Here is a 10,818-nt window from a genome sequence, read left to right as displayed (position 1 = left end):
ATATTGTACGCACTTACAATCACACGCGTCACTCGTTCACGAGAATGCAATCAGCAGTAGTAACGAAAGAAAATACACGTATCGTACGTGAAAATATTGTTTATCGTTGGAAAAACGAAACATTAAAGAAATGTGCGTGAAAGGTTAAATATCAAAGATCTCGTTCGTAGAGCAAAAGGCGCCTTCGAGAAAGGATACGAGATTAAGTGGAGCGAGATATTTTAAATTTACCGTGTTCTCGATTGGCGAAACTCGTCTACGAACTGCGAGATTTAGCAGACGAAGTTATAGACGATATTTTTTATGAGCAAGAAACTCAAGTTGAGAAAAACTTAGAGGAAGAACAGTTTATCGTCAATCGCGTAATAAAGAGTAGGGGACAAGGAGCTAATAAACAAGTGTTAGCTGGCATTACCCCAGTAAGTTTGATACTTGGATTCCGGTTTCGAGTTTAATTTCTCTTCGCGAGGAGGAACAATTCTTCTGGTACTTCCGAGTAACAGCAGTATGCGTCATTTTTCGGATAATACATTACATCATTCTTTATCACGGAATTACCTCACTCTATAGTATTACATAGGCAATAGAAGGTTGCGATAAGCAAGATTCAATTTCTCTGTAGCTTTTTACACATACGTCATAACGAAAATGTGATCAGATTCGTCGATGTTAAACCCGATAAAAGGATGCGCTTGAATGAACGGCAAAAGAAGTTACATTTTTAAATGGAATTTACAACGATATCCATGAGCTTATTGATGCGATTAACATCGCGTGTAAAGCTACCGAATTCGCATTTTTATTTCGAACAGCAAAAAGCGTCTTGGAGTAAAGTCTTGATAAGTATATACTGCGATGAGAAATGCAAAATGCTACATCATATAAACTTTTCCAATAATCTTTTATAAATGCTAAGTTTCGTATCAGCAATTTCCAGTAAACACCAATTTTATTCCAAGCTCGCGATACGTAAACCTAATTTGAATGAAACAGAAGAGAAAATTTTTCTTACTCACTGATTTAATAAGAAGACAGGAAAACGATTTGCAGACGATTACTGGAGTAGCGAGCCCTGTAGCTTGTGGCGCAGTACATATTTTTATCCCCGATAAAATATTCGTTTATTGCGATATTTGTGAGCCATATATAACAGGCGATATGTACGTACTCCTCTTCTCAGGATAGTTCCGGTCGAGATACGCAGTCATAATTACGCATTTGGTGCAAATTTGGTGAAGCATTTCTCATTTCCAAATTATATTCCAATGTGACGAACGAATTTCAGAACGATCGAAATAGATATAAGAGATCATCTTGGAAAAAAAATTCCATTCGAATTCGGAACGCTGACAGTGACGCTGCACTTTAAACGTAAGCAATAACTTCCTTTCTTCTGTGTACGCGAATATGACGTTAGTCTTTAGTTAGGAACTAACGATGGAATATGAGGAGTACTTTGATGCGCGGGACATCGGTAGCAGAAGTGGAATTTCACGTGTTTTCATCGGCTCACCCTACCAGCATGGACATGGAATCGAAAACTTTCTCGGCGGGTTATTTAGAAAAATATTACCCTAAATAAAGGTGCACGCGTTGTCGATAAAGAAGCTTTACGTGCGGGAATTAACGTAATAGAAGATGTCGAAAATAATAAACCTTTAAAGGAAGCGGTCAAAAGTCGGCTTGTGGAATCGCGAGATAATCTGAAGAGAAAAGCCAAAGAAAAAATTAGTTCCCTGATGAAGGAATCGGGATATAAAATATCCGCGAAATCCGCGGTGCGGATTAGTTCACCCGGTGGTCGAGATAGACATATCGTGCATCGTAAACGAGGCCGAATGGTTAAAAGAAAATCATCGAGAAGTATCACAGAGAAGAAGAGCAAAAAAGTAACGAAGAAAAAGAAAATTCGTGCTACAGGAAAAAAGACGAAAAAAATCATCCGTTAGGAAATATCAAGTTAAGAAACGCGACATATCCGACATATTCTCTTAATTGAGATAAGAATTCGTGGCTGAAGAAAAAGCATGTTCTTTTCTTCATACTCACTCAAGCGAGTGTATAAAGAGCGAACTCGATCTCTTCTCTCTGCCTCCTACGCAAACCGACATTGAGAGTTCGCAATGGATTTATTACAAACCCGTAACTTCGCTCGCGGACGACTCGCTCATAGAATTCGTCATACCCGGGCATGGAGAAGACTATCTAGACCTCACTCACACCAGTTGAGCTTTCGCATACGCGTAGAAAGCGAACGCGAGGAGAGCACATTAGTCGCACCCGACGGCAGAGAGAAAATAGAACCCGTAAATCATTTACTGCATTCTATGTTCAACCAAATCGACGTATATTTCAAAGAAGCTCGCTACCAAATAACGCCTCTCGCGCGTACATTGAGGTGTTGTTAAAATATGCTTCATCCGCAAAAATCTCCCATTTAACTTCTTGCTTATGGAACGCGGATATCCCTGGTTACATGGACGACACATTAGATTCGTCAAATCCAAATACAGCTCTAGAGACGCGCACAATACATTCAAGGAAATCGCACTCTAGGTCTCATTGATCACCACTGCGACGTTTTCAATCAAGATAAATTTTTAATTAACGGAGTGGAAGTTAGAATGATACTCATACATTCGAAAGATTCATTTTGTCTTATGGAGAATAAAACGATATCGAAAATACGCATTCTTGCCTCTACTCGTCTAGTCTACTCGTAAAAAGAGCAAAAATAAGCCCGGGTGCTACTCGCACACGCTAGAATGTTGAGTAAAACTACCGCCAAGTATCCTCTTACGAAAGTCAAAGTTAAAACATTCACGATACATGCAGGTGTGGAGGAATCGATAGACAATACAATACTCGGACAGCTGCCAAAACGAACAATAGCCAGTTTTGTCGATAACAAGGCATTTAATGACGATAGAAAATTGAATCCGTTTAATTTAAAAAATTATGGTATAAATTTCTTTTCGCTGTATGCCGATGGCATACAAATTCCCAGTAGACCGATACAACCAAATTTTTCGAAAGACAAGTCGCTCTACGTTGAAGCTTATCACACATTATTTTCGGGAATCGACTTTTTGAAAGGTTCGAGGATAATTCTATAAGTAGAGACGATTACGCCAATGGCTACATTCTTTTCGCTTTCGATCTTACTCCAGATCTATTCGCTAATTGCGCAGGATATTAGAATCTCGTAAAACACGGAAGCTTACGATTAGAAGTGAGATTCGAAAAAGCTCTTTCCGTGACTATTAATTGTATCATCTATGCCGAATTTGATAACGTTTAAGAAATCGACTCCTCGTGTCAAGCCATTGTCGATTTTTCCGGTTTAGCCCTATGACTTCCGCGAGAAAATTATTTCCCCTCCCCCCCACTACATATTTTTTTCTCATCTAATTGGACACGCGAGAAAAAGCTTCAGTCTTGTTTGCGACACCGACACCAGCGTTTCGTGACGTAAAAAAAGTAGCGCAAATTCGAATATCATAATAGATATAGTCATCGACATACAAGGTTTTCGCGATGTCGAAGAAAACTTTATTCCGAAAGAAGTCGCGATTCTAGCGATTAATGCAACCATCACCAGATTATGACACTGGATTATTACGTCACCTGTCCATTTGACGATTTACTCGAGAGAGTAAGACGAGAAAACAACTAGCTTATCCGAAATTGGGTTGTTCAAAAAGTTCATTGCGTTTTTCCCAATAGATGGCGTTGTCCACGTTTATTTGTATGGGAGTGTGACATGAATATCAAATGTTTACACGCGTTTATTGTTGACACTCAACCTAAAATCCAAAAAAAAAGTTGACACGATTCGATCGAGTTTTGTGCTTGCAATTGTGGTTTGAACATGGAGAATTTTGAAGAGTATATTCGCCATATTCTGTTTTATTTCAAAAAAGGGAAGAAAGCAACTGAAGCAAGGGAAAAGTTGCATCGAGTTTATGGCAGAAATGTCGTCAAAAAATGCCAGAACTGGTTCGCCCGATTCCGTGATGGTGATTTTTCAGTCAAAGCTCATCGGTCCGGTAAGCCTTCCAAGATTGACAACGATGAAATGAAAGCATTGGTACAAGCAAATAAGCATTCAACGGTTCGGGAGTTTGCTACCGCTCTAAAAATGTTCGTTTGAAGTGTTCATGCCCATTTGAAATCGCTAGGCTTCGTAAAGAAACTCGATGTTTGGGTACCGCATGAGTTAAAAGAAATTCATCTGACGAATCGCATGAGCGTCTGCGACTCATCAAACGCGAAGAAAACGATCCGTTCTTAAAGCGTATGATCACGGGTGACGAAAAATGGATTGTTTGCAACAATGTTAGCCGAAAAAGAAGTTGGAGTAGGCGAAGTGAAGCACCGGAAAGGCAAGCAAAAGCGGAGATCCACCAAAAAAAGAAGGTAATGTTGTCAATGTAGTGGGATTGGAAGGGAACAGTCTTCTATGAGCTACTTCCAAAGAACAAAACGATTAATTCCGATGTCTACTGTGAGCAACTACAGAAATTCAATGATGCCATCGCACAGAAACATCTCGAACTAATCAATCGTAAGGGTGTGGTGTTTCACCACGACAATGCGAGACCACACACAAGTTTGGTCACTCGGCAAAAATTGTTGCAACATGGTTGGAATGTGTTACCACATCCATCGTATAGTCCGGATCCTTGCACCATCAGACTTCCATCTCTTTCGCTCCTTGCAAAACTCCTTGAATGATAAAACATTTGCTTCTGAAGACTTCATCAAACAGCACCTAGTTTCTCGTAGAGAAGGATGGGAAGTTTTATGAGCGTAGTATTATGAAGTTGCCCGGAAGATGGCAGAAAGTCATCGAACAAAACGGCCAATACCAGTACAAGTATGTAAATATGAAACCGGAATTTACCAATAGATGGCCATAGCTGTCAATGTAATTGCCGTTAGACGGCGCCATTGATGTCATTTCCTTGTTCTGACATCTGACAAAGATTTTCAACTCACAACAATACAAGTTTCACAGTATAGTTTGTAATAATTGAACATGTCGAATTTTGTGTCTGGAAATTACGATTTGCGGACAGCATTGATTTTCTGTTACCATTTGAAGAAAACTGCTGCAGAATCGCATCGAATGCTTGTCGAAGCTTACGGTGAGCTTGCTCTTGGTAAATCACAGTGCTTTGAGTGGTTTAAAAAATTCAAAAGTGACGATTTTGACATGAGAAACGAAGAACGTGGAAAATCACCGAAAAAGTTTGAAGACAGCGAATTGCAAGCATTGTTGGATGAAGATGACGCTCAAACTCAACAACAACTCGCGAATCAATTGATGTGACACGAGAAGCCGTCTCCATATGTTCGAAATCCATGGGAAAGATCCAGAAGATGGGAAAATGGGTTCCACATGAACTGAATGAAAGACAGAACAGCAGGAAAACCGAAAAACCACTTGCGAAATGCTGCTCGCCAGGTACAAAAGAAAGTCATTTCTCCATCGAATTGTGACTGGCGATGAAAAGTGGATATATTTTGAGAATCCTAAGCGTAAAAGATCATGGGTAATTCCATCGACATGCAAGGCCAAATCGCTATGGACGGAAGACTCTGTGTTTGGTGGGATCAGAAAGGTGTGATCTATTATGAGCTGCTAAAACCTGGCGAAACCGTTAATACTGAACGCTACCGACAACAAATGATCAATGAATCAAGCTTTGTGTGAAAAACGATCGGAATATCAAAAAAGGCAAAGTGATTTTGCTTCCTGATAATGCACCATCACACACAGCAAAACTGGTTAAGGAAACGATTGAGGCATTTGGTTAGGAAATACTTTCGCATGCGGCTTATTCACGAGACTTGATTCCGTTCGATTGCCACTTATTTGCATCGATGAGACACGCACTTGCTCAGCAGCACTTCACTTCTTATGAAGTATGTACGAAAATGGCTAGATGACTGATTTGGCTCAAAAGAGCAACAATTTTTTTGGCGTGGCATCCACAAATTGTCAAACAGATGGAAAAAATGTATAGCTACCGAGGGCAATACTTCGAATAAAATATTTTTTATCATTTTCATGCAATAAACATGTATTTTCTATTAAAAAATTCCGATTTCATATTTACATATATCATTGATTATGTTCATTACGTATATTAAATAAACACCTGAAAATCAAATAAAAAAAACGCAATGACTTTTTGAACAACCCAATATCACGAAATCGAATGGTTCGATGGAGACGTCAATCCAAAAAACTTTACGATAATATCTACGTGACATTACACATGCTACATCTATACCAGAGGACGAGAGAAGACACGCTATCTGAGTAATCTATTCTCTAGAAACGTATATAATCTGGAGGAAATTTCTCCTGGAAGGCTTTCAAAAATCTACTAGATTTCGAAGATCGTGGACAACGCTGCACACATCACGGATTTCGAACCAGCGTCGAATCACATTGCGTCTTACGTAACGCTTACAAATTGAAACGCTGGCTAATTATACGAAATAACAGCAATTCAAGTTACGATAGTCTTCCCTCAGAAAATTGGAGCGAAAACGACATCGAAAGCGAAAAGACAGACAGTGAGAATTTTTCAATTCAATTTAAAAATCAGAAACACGATATCATTCGCATTGAAGCGGAGGAAAAATATATCGACAAAAAAAGACGAATTAGAGTGAGGACAAACAAGTGACAGACGAGGAGAAAAAAGATCTTCCAAAATTCGACTCGCCGATTGGTAGAGATAAAGCTAACACTAGCGTCTCACAATCATCGAGCATTTTTGAGAGCTCCATGTCGCACACGCTGGCAAAAGAGATACATTTTGAATTTACGCAAACATTTCTTCTCTCACACTCTCCGACAACGAGAAATAAATTCGTTGGAAGTTTTAAACGCATTACATCATCTCAGTGTCCGATATGCGGGGGTCTATCCTGCCGATCGACTGCCGAGGATGTGGATAAGGTCGATTGTCATTGTCGTTAACACGGACGATCACAATCGACTTGACGAACACTGGATCGCTTTCTACATCGATGAACATGGAACGTATTTCGATAGCTATAGCTTGCCGTCATTAGATCCAAGAAGATTTCGACAAAACTCCACCACGAATCTTCTGAATACGACAACGCTACAAGGAATATTCTCAAACTTGTGGACAATACTGCTGTGTATTTCTACATTTTATGTGTAATGGCTATAATTTTAGCTAGTTTCTTAATCTGTTTACCTCTGATTTTAAGCGAAATGATCGATAAATCGTACAATTATTTCATAAATTCATTGTAAACATAAATTCGTAAATTCTCATGTTGTATGTCGTCATGTTCAAATGTGTACTCTTTCAAAAAAATAAAATAACTACTTCATATTTTAAACAAACATTTTGAACTTATAAATATCGTCTGTTTCTTACTTCTTCCCTTCTCATCCTCAATACAATACATACATTTTCTTTACAATAGATACATTTTCTTTACAATAGATACATTTTCTTCTGTATTACAGACTTAGATAATGTACATTAAATACATAAAATATAGAAAGAATTTTTTAAAGTAACGCTCGAAGACGTCGCGCCAGTTAACATGTTCGTTCCTGTTTACCTCTCCCATTCTTCCTAGCAAAAGCAAGACTCTCTCTAGACTCCCAAATTTTCGTATAAGATCTTATCTCATAAATAAAAACATTCACAAACGCGTCGGAGATATTGTGCCGCGCCAACAAAAAAATGACCATCATAAAACCCGCTATTCATGCCCAGTGTTCGTACTCTGTCCCCACGACAAAAAATCCACTATAGATCCAATTTCCACTCACCATTTTTTTGGACTTTATCCTTCATTTTGTCAAAGATCCTCTACTACCTCCCTTCTCCAATCACCTCGCGGGTAGGTATAGTGCGAGCCAATCAGATCTTTGGGCAAGTATAGGGCAAATCAATCAGAATATTTAACTATTTAATTACCTTATTACTCCCACAACTTCACTCTTCGACCAATCAGAGCACACCCTTTTCTTGACTGACCCGTCTAGATCACGCCCATGGCGCCGGAAGGAGATGGAGGGGGTTTGTTTTGATGCCCTATGGCTGCTCATATACTACTCACGTATATTTTGAACTGTGTAATATGTAAATAGTGTGAGTGAAGAAAATAACTTTTTACGCCAAAAGTTGTATTATCAGTAAAATATTCAGTGTGTGTCGTAAGTTTCACGTAACATTTCACAAAATTTATGATAAAGCTTCTATTATAGAATGTGAATGTTTGCACTTTAAATATAATAATATTGAAAACCAACAACTGATGAGTGAACATTATTTTTCAAGGGGACAAGAATGAACACACAATTATAATATAACATTTTATAATACTATTAATACTATTATAGTTCTAGCCATGATTGCGTTTCAAGATTGGAGAGGACTTTATTACACATATTTATAAAATTGTCTAGTGTACTTGTATAAATTCATAATTCTGAAATATTTTTAGATAATAAGATCAACTTTGATTGATTATAGGATTTCATTTACCTAATTGGAATTCAAATTTATTTATCTAATTATAAAAAATTTTTTATACGATTTATAGCATGTAACATATGCATACATATATTATTTCTTGGTAAAGTATATATTTATAAGTCAAATCAGGAACAAAAATCTTTTATAAATAAAATTAATATTTCCTGTAATTAAGACAATTAAATTTTATAAGATACATGTAAAACAAAAATAAAAAGAATAAAAAGAGGGACTAAATTAATAACGTATAATTATATAATAATAACGTATATTTAGAAACAATATAGCTAATGTCACAAATTTATTGTTGCATCAGTATATATTAAAAAATTTATGATTGATCACAATAATGAGACAGAACAATATTGCAACAATTTAATTAATTCTACATATTATAACAATAAATGGTTGTCGTTATTAACCAATAATTTGATATTGTAGTGAACATAGATCATGCAAAAACGTTCAAAGAAATAAAATATTTATTTTTATCTTTATTAAAGAATCAGTTGACCAACAATATTGGTATTTTATACCTTTAAAAAGATATCATAATGTTTTTAACATTAAAGATATGCGAAGATTCTTTGCAATTAGAATAGATACCGGTGGTGTACGTCTATATGCAAACATTTTATTCATTATAACATTACTCTGAAAAACTAACACTATATTTATAAAGATACGTAAAATTCCATCGAATACACTGCCTAAACTTATTTTTGAAAAGAGAATGAGAATAGACAGACTTTATTGTCTTACTGACAGACTTATTGATCAGCTGACGCTGATCCGTTACATAAAAAAAAATTCGATATCGTCAAAGTTCTATATATATGTCATTGCATAATTTATTATAAGCTTGACAGCAATTACACTGAAAATTAACTCGTATATTTGTAAAGATACGTAAAATTCCATTGAATATACCATCCGAAAGAATAAATAAATAAATAAATAAATAAATAAAACTTTAAAAAATAAAAAAGAAATGATATATAAAAATAATGAAATAGTAAATGCATAAACGAAAGACAGTTCTACAACATCAACCGCTCTGTGAAGTTACCGCCGCAGTCATCATATCAAAAAACGTCTATGAGGATATTATACTTTAAACGTTAAATAAGAATTGTACGTATACGTTACTCTGTGTAAAATTAATAAACAATATTGCTCGTCGATGCACTTCAGTCGCAGTAAAAAATTTGGATTTTGAAACGTGCTTACTCGCAGTAATACATGGTGTACCAAACATAAGACATAGTAGATATATAAATATTCCAATGTATGTGATTCGAAATTGATGATTATGTAAATTTAAATCTTCTTACATGTTATCGTACGATTCATGGTGTTATGCACCATGCAACAGCTCATCCACACATAGACATTGTGGAACATTACTTCAATGTCATAAAATGTAATTATGTTATCTATATTAAAGTAAAATCGCACATAGAGGCAAAATTGAAATAACTCTTGATGCGAAAATAATAATTTTCAATGATAATTTGGATTGTTGGAAAATGTGAAATGATGAGCACTAATTAGTAAGACTTATAGCTACATTACTTTAATCAGTTGGCTCACTACATACGCTGAGAATTCAGTGGAATGCGAAACTTCTGAAAATTTGTGGTGGAGATCACTATTTAAAAAAACAAATTTATGATACATAAGTCTTATTACATTAGTCGCTCTGTGAATCGCTCCTACTACATAGAATAGATTTGCTTTTACTGTATTAAATTATATATAGGTGTACAATTTTGCTTCCGTCGTTTTTTTTCCGAAATACAAATACTTTATTGTAAAAAACTGGTTATACATTTATGATTCAAAGTATTGTCCATCGCTGGCCACTACTTTCTCTCATCTTTCGGGTAGCGTACGAATCCCGCGTCGAAAAAACTGGTCATCTTTTGAGGCTATCCACGAATCGATCCAATTTTTTACTTCTTCATAAGACCAGAAGTGCTGGTCAGTCAGGCCGTGTGCCATTGATCGAAACAAGTGATAGTTAGAGGGAGCAACGTCTAGAGAATACGGCGGGTGGGGTAGGACTTCCCATTTCAATATTTCCAAGTATGTCTTGACCACTTTCACAACATAGGGTCGAGCATTGTCATGCTGCAAAATCACTTTATCTCTCGTTGTATTGCGGGCGTTTGTCTTTCAATGCTCGGCTCAAACGCATCAATTGCGTTCGATACCGATCGCCTGTGATTGTTTCAGTCGGTTTTAACAGTTCATAATACACTACGCCGAG

General features: G+C 36.5%; 1 pseudogene; it reads left to right on the top strand.

Annotated features, from left to right (window-relative positions):
• Positions 1-3,871: 3,871 nt before the first annotated feature.
• Positions 3,872-4,737, top strand: LOC108692418 (annotated as a pseudogene).
• The last annotated feature ends 6,081 nt before the right edge of the window (positions 4,738-10,818 follow it).

Source organism: Atta colombica, unplaced genomic scaffold (assembly GCF_001594045.1).
Source record: "Atta colombica isolate Treedump-2 unplaced genomic scaffold, Acol1.0 scaffold70, whole genome shotgun sequence".
NCBI classification, from domain to species: domain Eukaryota; kingdom Metazoa; phylum Arthropoda; class Insecta; order Hymenoptera; family Formicidae; genus Atta; species Atta colombica.
Note: the sequence above shows the minus strand (reverse complement) of the source record. Positions and strands in the feature narration are given on the sequence as shown.